The following is a 14699-nucleotide window of genomic DNA, read 5'->3' on the forward strand; positions in this document are numbered from 1 at the left end:
TATTTTATGGATATTTTCACAAATAAAAATCCTCTTAATGTTAGTAACACAAATATCAAACGTGAAGGATGCTCTATCATGCTACTAAATTATATTGTGAGAAAAATTAAGCCTATCCATTCACACTTGATTCATTCTTTGTTCATTATAAGAATGCATGTTTACAATTATAACCTAATGTTTTTCCAAAATTTTAATTGTTCAAGATAAGGTCCTAATCAGACCTTTTAGTCACAATTCAGTATGAAATACTGATCTGCATTTCAAATGGTTTAATTTTAAATGAGCTTTTTTCCTGAACCAATTATCATTAGTTCACAAAGATGTAAGAGCTTTTTTACAGCAAGAGCTTTTCTTGATGACTTAGTTATATCATTATGAACCTCTGCTACTGCACTGTACTGGAAAACCTCTATAGAAAGCATGGAACATGGGCTGCATTGTTACTAACCGAATAGACAAAAGTGCATGAATGATCTTGAAAAGTTACTTACATAGGTAGACTTTTGGACATCTGACTTTGTTAAAAGAATATTGCTATATAATCAATTGCTAAGGCAAATACATTCCTTTGACAATGATAATATCACTAACGTTTACTGAATATTCACTATGTATGCCAAGCACTATTAAGGACCTTATAATTATATACAAAAAATCATTAAAATCTCAAAACAGCCATATGAAGTAAATCCTACTATTCTCATTTTACAGATGAGAAAACAGGCAAAGGGAAATTAAATGTAATTTGCTTATTCACATAGCTAGAAAGAAATAAAGCCAGGAACTGAACCCCTGGCAGCCTAGCTCCAGAATGATACCCATTGCCTCCTATAAAGAAAGCCTCCTGTCAAGGAATTTTCTCCCTTTAACCTATTTCCCATTTAGGACAAAAAGTGGCTCTCGCCACTGGCATTAATTTAATTTTACATAAACACACTATTTGACGCTGAAACAAATCTGACTGGTGTTCAATGTGAAAATAAAATATAAAAGTTGTTCTTGGAGTTATTTCTAAACAGAACTTGGCTTTAATCCTAATGTAACAGAAATGTTAATACATAAATCTGATTAATCAAATTCATCATCAGCTAACAACTGTTGGAGAATGATGTTAGCATCATGCATAGGAATGCTATGTTTTCTAGGATTTGATTACATTTTGTAAATGGAAACACCACTACTAAAAATAAAATGCTAGAAAAAGAGTAATGTCATTTGTTTCCAAAGACTATCAATATACTAGAGCGAAGCAAAAATAATTTTTAAAAGCGAGATATTTCATGGCAAACTTTGGGGGTAAGGTTAGAACTGTAATCATGGAGTTATCCTGGGGTAAACGCTGCAGCAGTGAGCACTGCTGATGAGTATTCTCAAGGCAAACGAAATATGGATTAAAGATCTTCTCGATTAGTCTTCCTCTTTCTTACTTTTCCAAAACATTCAGATCGTTATATGCCATCATAAAATAAGATTACATAGTTTCAGAAACCAAGGATAATCCAGTTAAATGTGCTCATTATCAAATTGATTTTTTTTATACCACTTAACACATCTCATCAACTTCTTTATTTTAACTCATTCTTCTCTTAGTTGAGCTAAGTCAGTCAGTAGGTATGAAATGACTAATGTTTAATTACTATCACATAAAAACATACATTTATTATGGAAGCCTTTTCTTTTGGAGTTACAAAGCTCCAATTACAATTAGGATAGTTTTGTTACACTTACCGCTAGAAAATAATTATCTCAGAAATCATAAGACGATGCATTACTTTTTAAAAAACGTTTTTCAAATTATAAAATATACTTAACCATAATCATTTCATTAACATTTGATATACTTACCTCCTTATATTTTTTTTCTCTGCATATACAGTCTCTCCACCTCAGGCCATGATTGAGGCTACACCATGACGCTATTTGGTATTCCACATTTTCCATTTACCACAACGAGAATGTGCCATATATATGCTTTTAATGGCTCAAGCATATTTCACTTATTCACTTTCATAACATTTAACATTTAGGTTTCTAAATGAAATCTTTATATTGTGATTAAAACTATTTTATACTATTCATATGATAGGTCAATTTTCTCCTGTAATCTTTTCTGTAGCATATATCATGTTCAAAATAACATCTTGGTCTGCAAGTTGAAATAAAATTATGAGTGCTTGAGATACAACAATAAATTTTACTATCTTCACATAGTCCTTGGTTAAGAAATAATTTCTCACTATTTATACAAAAAACAGAGTAAGATACTATGCTTTTTCTGATTTGCATATGTTAGCATATGTAAGAGCCCCAAGTGAACTTGCAACCTTTTAAAATTAGAATATGATTAGGTTTTCTAGTAACCAAAGGGTTTAATTTTGAATTTCTTATGAAAAAGTTGGTTCAATTTTTCATGTACCTTTTGCCTTTCACTAAATAAAATGAATTTACAAACACTGAAAACACCCACCCTCAATTCAATCAGCTGATTATGTATATAAACACCCATAATATTTTTCTGTATTATCTCTGAACATCCTAATACTAGAGAAAAGTCTCAAAAGACTATGCTGTGTAACTTGAGTCTTTACAGGTTATAGATTGCTAGACAATTAAATCTGGTCCTCTGTCCTCCCTTTCTACAATGCTTTCAGGGCCTACTGAGGCATTTCTATTTATAAACATACATACACAAACAAACAAACATGTTAATGCATATATATAACCAGTGCTAAACTTAATCTAATAGCCCTATTTATGCAACACAATTTACTGAGTGCACCTAAAAATGGCAAACCTAGATGCTAAAGGGTAAGGTCGAGCCTTAACTTTAAAGAATTACAAATTAATAAACAACTAAGATGCCTATACCTATTTATAATACACAATGGATAATAGCAGATGCCCTAAGAGTGTACGGGGTGCTAAAAGAAATTCAGGGGATGGGCCTTTGGGGAAGGGAGTATTGGAAGATAAGCAGCATGAGGTAGCTATAACTCAGGCATAAAGACTATTGAGAGTAAAGTCAAAACATCAGAGTTTTTATCTATCAGGATGGGGAAATACTACAGTTTAGTTTGCTGGAACATAAGTGGTAGAACAAGAGAACTGGTAAGAAATACACAATAAGGCTAATCTACACTGGGATATTAATACATGTACTGTAACACATAAAAACACCAGATTTGAAGTCTAATGAACTTGTCTTCAAATTCTGCATCTAACACACCTAAATCTTCATTTTTCCTATTTTGTATAGTGCATATCAGTTCTGAGAATCAGATGAGACAAACACTTAACTCAGTGCCTGGCATACTATGTATATGGTAGAGGGGAACTATAGTTGTTATTGTTGTAATAATCATGAAAAAAACTGGTATCAGGTTGAAGATTTTAAATATATAGCTCAGCTACTTTATTTCAACGACTACACAAAGCCATCTATTTAAGAGGTACCATTATTTTATGAACCTGGAAAGAAGAAAAAGCTAAAAATTAAATGATCACAGAACGCTTTCTTACCATTTCAAAATTTTCTTTACATTAAGAATATAAGTCTAAAGAGTGTTTCAATATTACCCCAGGATTGTCATTTAAGCAACTGACACCCATCCTCCAAGTTTTGATAATGGTGCTTGCTTGATCTTCCCAGAGGGTGTAAATGGAAGAAATGACAGCAGTATAAACAGCAAAGGCCAAGTTTATGCACAGGCAATGGCAACTACATCAAAACTGCCACCTAGCTAAATATAATATTCAGATGCCATCGACTGCCAGACATATCCCAATTTCATAGTAGTTATGAGGTGGAAAAAACACACATCTCAGAAGAAATAAGGCAGCTCTTTCTTTTCTCCTCTCTCAAAGTCCGTCTGATCTCCTCCATCATCTCCCACCAGTATTTACTGCTCTTTCTTTTTTGTTCTCTTTCCTCTGACTCTCCTTTCTTGCCTCTTCTTTCTCCATTCCTTGTAGCTTCTCCCACATTCCTCATGATTAATTCTGGAGAAGCTTGGCTACAACCTAATGATGTATAAACTAACAAATGAAAATGAACTTTTCTTCTATCTCCAAAAGGACTCAATTAGCGAAGACTGCATAATTTGTTATCTTTAGTGCTTTCAAGTGCTCCAGGGCTTGCTTGCCCTCTCAGTTCCCATTCTAAGTAGAAGGGAAAATATATTTTACAGCCCAGCTAACGTGAGACAAAGCCTACAGCAGTCCCCAACCTTTTTAGCACCAAGGACTGGTACTCCTATGAGAATCTAATGCCTGACAATCTGAGGTGGAGCTGAAGAGGTGAGAGGCTAGCACTGGGGAGTGGCTGCAAATACAGTTGACACTTCACTGGCTGAACTACTGCTTACCTCCTGCTGTGTGGCCCGGTTTCTAATAGGCCACAGACCAGTACCAGTAGGGAACCCCTGCCCTATATGAAAACTTGGCTTCTGAGTAGTTTCCTATTTGTGTCTCTGCCATCCTCATCCCAGGCCACCTAACACATCAAAACTATCCTAAAATACACCATTAGGAACAATATATGTGTTGTTATTTTTAAAGGTGATATTTTTAGTTCCTTAGAAAACAAAAATCAGCATACTTCATGGAACTTAAATCACGGAATTCTCTTCTTTTGCAATAAACTCTCATAAGAAGCTATTTCAAAAGTTACCATTTATAAATATTAAAGCCTTATTTCAATAGCATAAGTAGGGTCAGAAGACAAATTGTTGTTTTTTTTTTTTACTTTTACTGAGGCTACACTAAACCAACCTTTCAGAATGTTAAACGTCGAACTGAGCCTTTTCCTTAGTCTTGTTACAGTAATGCACAGGGCCGACCAAGAAGTTAATAAAACAAAACACACAAACTAAACTGAACAGTGCCCAAGATATCTTTCAGGAAATTTCTATTTCTAGCTTAAAAACCAGAGAATCTCTCAAAATTTAAAATCCCATTAGGAAATACACAGGATAGTCTATGTAAGGTGAGTCAGTCAATTACCATCAATACTGTAGCTTGAGTGAGTTTAATTGAATCCAGTGAACAAACACTTTCAAACATATCTATTTTGGGAGACCATAAATAGAACAGAAAGGAAGAGGAATTAACCCAATATAACTGGAAAACAAGGGCGGAAAAAGATTTTTAAAAGTATAAACTGGTAGATAAGACTGCTTAAGAAAGAATTAACTGTGCTGTAAATGACTAGTGATAGACAAAAAGTGCAGGGCTTAGAAAGTATACAAAAAAATCTAGCTCTGACAGGTGCCCAGTCTCCCCCAAACCCACGCACAGCGCACCTAGGTGAATAAAAGCCTTAAGGATAATGTGTGGATAACTGTTCATCATATTAGCACAAATTTGGGGAACAGTTATGATAAGTTCCAAATAGGAATATGACAATCTATAATCACAATCCAATTGTTAATAAAGGACAAGAACAAGGAAAACCAATTATCATTTATTCCAATGAGGCAGGAGGGACTAGGAGAAGACAATTTGCTAGTTTGTAAAGCAAAAGGTTAAGGTACCACCACAGAATGAATGCCAAACAGGGAAAGACTGAATTCAAGGCTAAGGAGTCAGGCTAATGGAAGTAATTCTATGTGCAATGTAGAGTTCTACCTAAGCAGAAAGATAAGTTCAAAGAGCTTTTTTAAGGAGACAAAAATAACAATAACACATGACCAAATAAGAGACTTGGGGAAGAGGGGGGCTAAGAGGGAAAATCTAAAACATGGTAGTAATCCAATTGTGAAAGAGAGATATACCAGAGCAGTGGTACATGGGCCAGGATACTGATGGTAGCAGAGATATAGTTACAGAAAATATATGAGGGACACCACAAATAAACAATCAATTGGACTTGGTGACCACCTAGAATTAAAACAGGGACAAGCAAGAAAGATAAAGGTTTAAAAGCTAAAAGAATAGGATACACCACTTACCTAAAAAAGGGAATTCTAGTTATAGCCAAGATGATGCAAGAAGGTGATGGTAGAGGAGTATAAGGAAGTAATCCCTGACGCACCTCCAAGAAGATGTGAACTTAAAAGCTCAACAGAGAAGGAATGAATATAGAGATCTGAAGGATCATAGGAATAGAAGTAAGCATTGAATCTACAAGAGCAGATATTTGATTTATTCAAAACTTAAAGAGTACCTAATAAGCCTGGAATACTCTGTGCTAGGAACTCAGGCTTAAAGGACACTATCTATAATCTCAAAGATCTTAAAAGGTAATGGGGAAAAAGAGAAGGTGCTATGAAGAGCTTCATATGCTGTTTAGACATCACTTAGTTTCACTCTAGATTTATTTCCATATGGCAACCAACAGAGAGAGATAGGGCATTAAAATAGAGTAAAAAATATGTACGACAAGCCCAGAAGGTCAGTAATATGACAGACAGGAATGTGTGCTACTTCTTACAACAGAACTTGGAGGGACTTAGGAAAATAACTATGAGCCCACTATCTTCTCTTACCTTGGCCTTTTATAGTTTACTTCTGGTTTGTGAAGACCCGACTAGATAACCCTCTCATGGATACGTTTTGTCATTTCTTACAGAAATGACTTCAGAGCTAGAAAGAAAACCAGGATAACAGTAAGATTTAGATATTTTTTTAAAGTCCTTGAAATTTTTCTGAAAAACTGCAACTACTGATTGAACAATAACACAGAACAGGACCTCGGAAATCCAAAGAAATGCAGTGGTACCTCCGCCATAAATGAAAACCTTATAAAATTAAGAGATATCATTCATTACAAAAGGATCTATCGCATTACAAAACACACACTCATGTGCACATCTTACTTCTATTTCAGCTCAAGCGTCTCTTCTTCAGGGAAGCCCTCTCAGACCACCGTGACTACATGAAATGTCCTTATTATACACTATTACTGCATCACATACCTCTATTTTGTAGCACTTAACATACCTATATTTTTACATTTATCTGTTCATCCCCACAATAATGTAAATTCTCCACAAATGAAAATGAGAGAAGCTGTATCTATTTTCACTCATCACTGTAAGCCTAGTGATATATATGCTCAATAATTGTTTGTTTAATGCATGAAAGAGAATGTGTATAGCTTTTGAATGGATATTAGGGGTGGGGAGGGGTTAAGGGGTACTTTCCACTTTCTGCTTTATACAATTCTGTACTTCTTAAAATAAACATGTATTTCTTGCATAGTTCGGGAGGGAAAAACAGATTTTAAAACCAAACTGCAGCTGTACCTGCACATATTAAAATACTAAAGTGGATTTAAATAACAAGTGTCATTCATATTTCAAAAGAATGCTCTCCAACATATTTAGAGTTATACAAATTTAGAAACTGAAATTTAAGAAAAATCTATCAGAAACTAGGAGCAAGTACTTTCTGTTCCCAATAGTTATTTGTAAGAATTCATTTCTCCAAAGCATTTACCTTCCTGTATGGAAATGTCTTTTTCACCTCAGAGGTTTCACAAATGCCATTCTCTGTCTGGACCATGATCATCCCATAAACCTACATATAAAGTAGGTTTTCCCCAATCTCTAATCCAATACTATGTCCATCTCCTTCACTGTGTTAACCAATTTGTAATTATTTGTTGGTTTACTGATTTTTCTCTTCTACTAGAATGTAATGTCTAAGAAACAATACTAAGCATATTCAGAGAACTTGTTAAATTCATTCATGTTATTCATTTAAAAGTAAATTTATTGAGGGAGCATTCTAGGAGCTGGGAATATAGAAGTAAATAAAGGGGACCAAAACCCTTGTACTCATGTAGCTTACATTCCAGTGCAGGGAGAGAGACAAAACAGAATAAGTGACATATTACAGTTTACTAGGTAAAAAGAGCTATGGAGAAAAATAAAGCAGAAGAAGGGAGATGAAGAATGTTGTAGGGGAGGTGTAATTTTAAATAGGGTGGCAGAACTGAAATTCACCGAGAAGGTGCCAACCGAGTCAAAACTTTAAGGAAATAGGAGTGAGCCAGGTGGGGTAGGGGGGAAGCTAATACAGACAATACAAAGATCCAAAGGTGGGAGCATGCCTGGCACACTCAAGGAAATGCAAGACCAGTGTCTCCTGAGAATAAAGTGAACAAGGAAGGAGAAATAAAAAATAGGTAGAAGACAAAGATTGGGTATGCTGGATGTAATAAGGGCTTTGGCTTTCACTATATTTGAGAGCCCTAAATGGAAACATGACATTATCTAACTTATTGAAGAATTACTCTGACTGACGTGTTGAGAATTGGGGACGGAGGGTGGGAGGAGGTCAGCAAGAGTAAACGCAGAAGGACTAGTTCAGAGTTGCAATAATCTAGGTGACAGATAATGATGGCTTAGACCAGGGTTTTAGCAGTGGGGTGGTGAAAAGTAGACAATTTCACATATATGTTGGGAGACAATAGGTTTCCTGATGGAAAAGATATGGGGAATGTGAAAACAGAGGAGTCAACAATGATTCCAAGGTGTCAGCCTAGGTTGCTAAAGAATGGGATGTCATCAATTGATTTGGGTAAGGCTAATACAGAAAATAAAGAAAGATCAGCAGTTACATTTTACTTACATTAAATGTGTGAAGAAAATGTTTTTAACCTTCACCAGGCTTCCATTTCAAATGAAGTCATATTAATAGAAAGAGCCTGAAGGTCCTGTTCTTACCTCAAGGTACTTCAGTAGGAACTCCTGACCAACTCCTACAAACACACACAAACCACCCTCAACACTCTTCCCCAGAGAGACAGACAGACACAAAGCACACACTGCTCATGCCCAATTTCCAAGGTAAATTCATAGAAACAGCTACTTCACTTTCTACTCTAACATCTCCCTAATTGTTTTCAATCCAAAATAAAAGGCAAGCAAACCAATCCAAAAATTTCACACAACATTGTTAGCCAAAACAGAATCTTCTGGGCACATCAACCCATGCAAATAAATGTTCATATGGATCACAACCTACTATCATCTCCAGCAAACTGTACAAAAGTATTACAGATGAGGATTTTAAAGAAACGAATTCCTCATAACCATCTCCCAAAATTCAGATTTATTAGGTTTGAGAGTTGGGCTCTAACTCCCACTTTTTTAACAAGAGTCCCAGGTTATGAAGCAGGTTTGAGAACCAGGGCCCTTAGGATCGCCTGCAATGGAAGAAAGTCATTTGCCTACATACTACATCCAAGAATAACTTTTTTGTGGTTGACGGGGGTAAAGCTTTAAAAATATCTTACCCTGTGGTTCTAATATCAATAGCAGTCACAAAGTATCAGCAAGAGTAGACAGCCCCCACTCCTGCAAACCAATCTTAGATCCAGGTATACAATTACTACAAAACATGTAAGCCACAACCATGACTGCAGAGAAGATAAAGAAATCAAAAACAATTTACCTACAAGCATTTCTAGGCTCAGAAATCAGTCTTACGGAACATCTATAAGGACGAGGGGATAAAATGACGAGTACCACAATCATTTTCCTAGAGAAACACTTAAATCGCCACTTTTCCCAAATTGTGGCTCCCAATTTCCAAACACGTTAAAAGTTTTCATAGTGGATGAGAACCATTCAAAGCCATACAGAAGCTGAACTTATGATCCCTGACACTTCTCACAGCATAATCTTCTAGCCTAGTCTCTTTGTGCCCACAAGTTTAATCTTTTTTATCTCCACATTCAGACTTCTGTTTCCCAGTTTTTAATCACTCTTTAAACTTCACCTGCTCCTCTAAGTCCTCTAATTACGTAGAGCCTGATCTAGATGTATCACTCACCTCCACAGAGTCTGCAAGATTTCCTACATTGCTACCATATGTGTTCAAGTTTACTTGTATAGGCTTGTAGGCACAGTAACAGACAAAGAGCTGGTCAATCTTTACAGTGCTTTCCTTCAAATTATAAAATCGTCAAGGGTAGATACCAAATCATTACGTCACAAAATGTGTCTCTGGAGCACAAAGTGCTAACTTGTGTACACATATATTCTGACACTTTATGAAGGTGTTCCCCAGATACCTCACATGCACTCCAAAGTTCAGGTCACCCACTCAGAAGAAAAGGGAGCAAATGTGGCTCTGGGTACCTTTTCAGCTCTAGTCAGCATTCATTTAATTTACACCTTCACCTCCAAAGAGTGGAATGGCCACTAAGTTAAGTAGGTACTTGAATGGGCAAAAAGATGTGAATACGGGGGGAAAAAAAGAGACTAACTTTGAAATATTTCTGCAATGCTCCCATCTTCTAGGAATACACAAACTAGAATAACTAGATCTCAAGTTATACAACCTACCAGATAGGTGCTAGGCAGATCCTAACACATCATGAAAACAAAATTGAACAAAACAAAACTTGCCTTGAAAGCACTAGCCATATTCTGAGATCATAGTTACATATGAAAAGTGTAAGACTCTTCTCAGGACTCCCTTTGCTATGCTCAGGGAAAGGTAGGAAATTACACTAGTTTTTCCTATTATTCTCAATAATAATGAAAATAACATATATGGAAATCAAAATTAAAAATTCAGCTAAAATCTCACAACAGATCAAAGCATTTCAAATTTCCGTAAAGTATATAGAAATTACAAGCAGAAACTGTGTACCACAGAATTCATGAGTAAAACCTGTTTACAAAATGTACTTTATCAACTAGTTTCCAAAAGTGAATTATAATTACAGTACTGCACACACAGGACTGTCTAATAAAGAATTCTTTATTTTAAAATATTATCACAATCAAGTTAGGAATACTGTAAAAGCAAGAAGTAGTCACTGAAACCAACTCTCTACTAGAATGGAGCCAAAAATCTCCCCATCTAGCTGCCCAAGGTAAAAATATATCAAAAAACTGGAGCCCAAAACTAACTGATTATTTAAGAAAAAAACAATTAAGCTGTAATTTGTCCCATCTTTGTAAACTAATAAAAGCTATCAGAATATAAAGGTAATCTATAAGAATGGAAAATTAGCTGATCCTAACAATCATCTAGCCTTCAGCAATTTTTTGAAGAGAATTTTATACCTTAACCTTCCAACTACTAAACATACCTATCAGAGTTAGAGTTCGAGACAATGGCAACGAACTGAATAATCCAGCACTAAAAATTTCAATTTCTATTATTCTATTGACTCTGGAAGTGGAAAAACAAGGTGTAAAAAGACATGGCTAGGCTTCCTGGGATCATTGTCATCTTCCTTGGGAAAGCACCCTATCTCTGCGCAGCCTTCTTGGGTCCTACCTACCAGATACTCTATTCTTCAGAATATCTAGATTGGTGGAGATAAGAATCATCCCTCAGGCTGTCACTGTCCCTCACAAAAGGAAATCTTCTCTAATGTCTTTGACCTTAGGAGTAGACTGGCTAACCCACAGGATACCACCAGAAGAGAACAGGGAAGACTAATAAACCAGAATAAAGGCAGCTATATCCTAAAGTGTATTTAAGTCAGCTCTGAAATTCTCTCAAATGTGTGGCTCACTGCCTAAACCAACATATACATCTGGTAATAATAAACACTGATAAGCCATAAACAAAAAGGGCTTTCTTAATTCAAAGACTCTACAAACTATTGGTAACATTAAAATATACATAAAACACAAACAATATGTGTGAAATATATTTTTAAATAGTATTTCAACTTGAGTTACTAAGAAACAAAAACTGCTGTTCTACTGCCTAGTCTTCAAAACCCAAAGAAGCCAGTATCTTTGATTTGATCAAATTACAAATATCTTTAGTAGAGAGAGAAAACGTATTGCCTCTTTAATACAAAGGACAAAAAAGATCATCACTGCAAATCATAATGTTTGGGTTCATGATGAAAACAGGAAACAGACAGGCTGTCCAGGTATAATTACGGTTATAGTCTAATGAGCCTTCAAGGTTCAGCCAAGAATTAAAACCCAGTGAAGAGGGTAAGCAGAATTTACTTGCCTCTACCTTCCAAAAGAAGGCAACTTTTAATAATACTCCCAGCAACATGTTACATAACCAACAATAAACAACAATCTGATTCAAACCTCATTAGTAATAACATTCTGCCACTGTCTCCCACTGAAATTAATAGCTGACTTTGCCAGAGGGGAAAGAAATGCAACACATATCAATCTACCCATTTCTGTGGCGCCTACCACAGTGAACCAGACAGGTTAGATAATACCACCAAACCTGCATAGAATATACAAAAATATTTTATTTTCCAGTTCGCTGCTCTCTTTATCCTTTTAACAGGATCATATCATATAGATGCATTTAAAACCTAAGAGGAAAGTCAGTCAAGGTTAATCTAACTTTTACTACTTATTTTGGCTATAATCTGAGAGAAATGGAAGCATAAATGAAGAATGAATTTTTGTAACAAATGTAAATGGGTATCATAACAGCAGCTGTGTGAAAAGGAAAGAAAGGCACACTGACAGCAGCAATGTAAAGGGAAGGAAAGGAGGATGCTATATACAATCATGCAAAAAATCACACACACACAAAAATCTACACATAATATGTAGAACTTTTATGAAGGTTACATTTTGTTAACTTGTCTCTTATGAGTTGTTTCGTATTCTTATAATCTCCAGGTTCACCCCTAAGGCACAGAAGGGAAGAAAAGTTAGCATAAAAGGAGTAGAAAAAGAGTATCAAATAATTTCAGATCCTTACTTAATTGAATTTGGAACCCACTAATTTCATAACAATATTCAGATCAACAAATGTGAACCTATCACATTGTGTTTGGTATTGTTTTCCCGACAGACACTACTGCCTTGACACCTAGCAGAAATTTTTAACTACTTGGATTGTTACTATACCTAATGGGACTAAGGTTTTCAACTTTTCTGTTTTCAAATGGAAATTAAAAACAGATTCACTCTGGGCAATTTGGGTACTCTAAAAATATTCAAGTACTCTAGTTGATAAAAAAGCATTTTAAAAACAGCAACCCAAGTACCCTTTCCTCTCAACTTCAATGAGGCCAAGCCACAAACTCCACCTATTCAGTCTTTGTTGCTAGATAAGAACAATTTGGTAGTACTAAGCAACAGGCGTGATGCTCAGTGACAAACCCAACCAGACTTGAAAATTTTTCCAAAGAAAGATAAGGTAAACAAGATATACTTAGCACCACACCCAGTTTCAACGCACAGGCAGCCAGGAATGCTTTTTCCCCCCCTCTCTCTAGACCTCCAGCTGGTCAGGAAACAATGTCTCTACAATCAAGATAGAGATCTGGCCCAGGGTGTTCAGGCATTCCTCACCTCCAGCCTGGCCTACAACTCCGTTCTCCACAGCCATCAAAACCAGAATTCAAACATTTTGTTAGGAAGCAGGCAAAGGTCCAAATACTCAACTATCCTAACCCCAGTTCTTTTTGCAACCAAAATCTGTTTTGGCTACTGAGCATGCTCCGATTTAAGACGGGCGCCACATGGGAGTTTTCAAAGCTTAGGCTCCAAACTCCACGTAATAATAGCAGCTGAAAGGGGAAGAGAGCGAAAAGGGAGGGGGAGAGACTGGAAAAGAATTTGAGTACTCATACAGCAGTTAAGGATCGGGCAGGGGGCTGAATACCATGAAGGCAAACAAACACTGCTTGGCATTCTCCTTGCAGCAGTGCAAAAGTTTACATGAAGCAGAAGAAATCTTTGCAGGGGTGAAAACTGGCATGGCCAGTGGCAGAAACCAGGTCTAACCACCAGCTCAGGGCAGTAGCAGGTCACAAATGCCCAGCGTGTAATTCTCACCGATAAGCGTGGATCCTTATCTCTGAAACACAAAGCGACGGCGGCACGGACTCATCGAGCCATTGGACGGCTTTGCAGCGCAGCGCTCGGCGGAGCACTGCACTCGTACCCGGGGGTATTGAGGGTGGTGCTAAGATGAGGAAGAACAAACCGCTCCTCGGAACAGAAGTGAGGCCGGGGACCCCTCGAGCGCGTCCCGAATGCCTCCCTGCACAGTAGGGGCGGTAACAACGGCGTCGGGACAAGGACCAGCCTCGGCCCCGCCTCGTGACGCCCCCGGCCGCAGGCGAGGCCTCCGCAGCCAGACGGGCCGCCTCATCCCCGCGTCCCGGACCCCAGCAGACCGGGGCTCGGCCTACCTCCCGCCCCGCAGGCCCGGGTGGTTTCCGCTCCGCCCGCGGCCGAACGCCCCCGCCTTGGCCCGAGTCCGGCCTCCAGGGTCTGAGGGCGAGCCACGTCCGGGCAGAGCCTGCAGCCCCCGCTCCCGCTCGCCCGCCCACCCCGGGGCCCCACACTCACTCTCCAGCCGCCTGGGCACCCTCTCCCGGCGCCGTCGCTGCGCTTCCCCTCGGTGCAACTTTATTAGCAGCTCGGCCACGGGACACGCGCACGGCGCCCGCTCGCCCAGGACCCGGATGAGGGAGGGAAGGAGCCGGGAAGGACTCCCGCTGGGGTCGGCGCATGCGCGCAAGCGGCCGAGTGACCGCTGCGGGACGGTGGGCAGGGCCGCCTCGTCCCGGCAGCTGAAGGAAGCTCCGCGTTTGGCTCCGCGCCGGGAAACCCTGGTTTCCGATCAGTCCCGGGCTTCTCGCCTCAATGGCCAGGCCCAAGAGTGAGAGTCGGCTAGCTCCCACCACCACAATAGCCACTAGTCGTCTGCACTAACCCAAACGACCCACATAGCAATAAAATTGTTCTCGATATGCACAATTGATTTTCTCAGTGATTATATAT

At 38.1% G+C, this 14699-nt stretch overlaps 1 protein-coding gene across 3 annotated transcripts in view; it reads right to left on the minus strand.

Moving 5' to 3' along the window:
• The window catches only part of SMAD5 (SMAD family member 5), a 46056-nt gene extending 31638 nt beyond the window's left edge, over positions 1 to 14418 (minus strand). Inside the window, exons 1-2 of one of the 3 annotated variants that reach the window (XM_006923096.3) lie at positions 14265 to 14414; positions 6489 to 6585 (exon numbers count right to left, since the gene is read on the minus strand). The gene's annotated coding sequence lies outside the window, so the exon portion shown is untranslated. Of the gene's footprint in view, positions 1 to 6488; positions 6586 to 13745; positions 13922 to 14264 lie in introns of those variants that run through there. The other 2 variants (XM_006923097.3, XM_025040576.1) reach the window with 2 other exon arrangements.
• Positions 14419 to 14699: the final 281 nt, after the last annotated feature.

This window comes from Pteropus alecto, unplaced genomic scaffold (assembly GCF_000325575.1).
Source record: "Pteropus alecto unplaced genomic scaffold, ASM32557v1 scaffold78, whole genome shotgun sequence".
NCBI classification, from domain to species: Eukaryota; Metazoa; Chordata; class Mammalia; order Chiroptera; family Pteropodidae; genus Pteropus; species Pteropus alecto.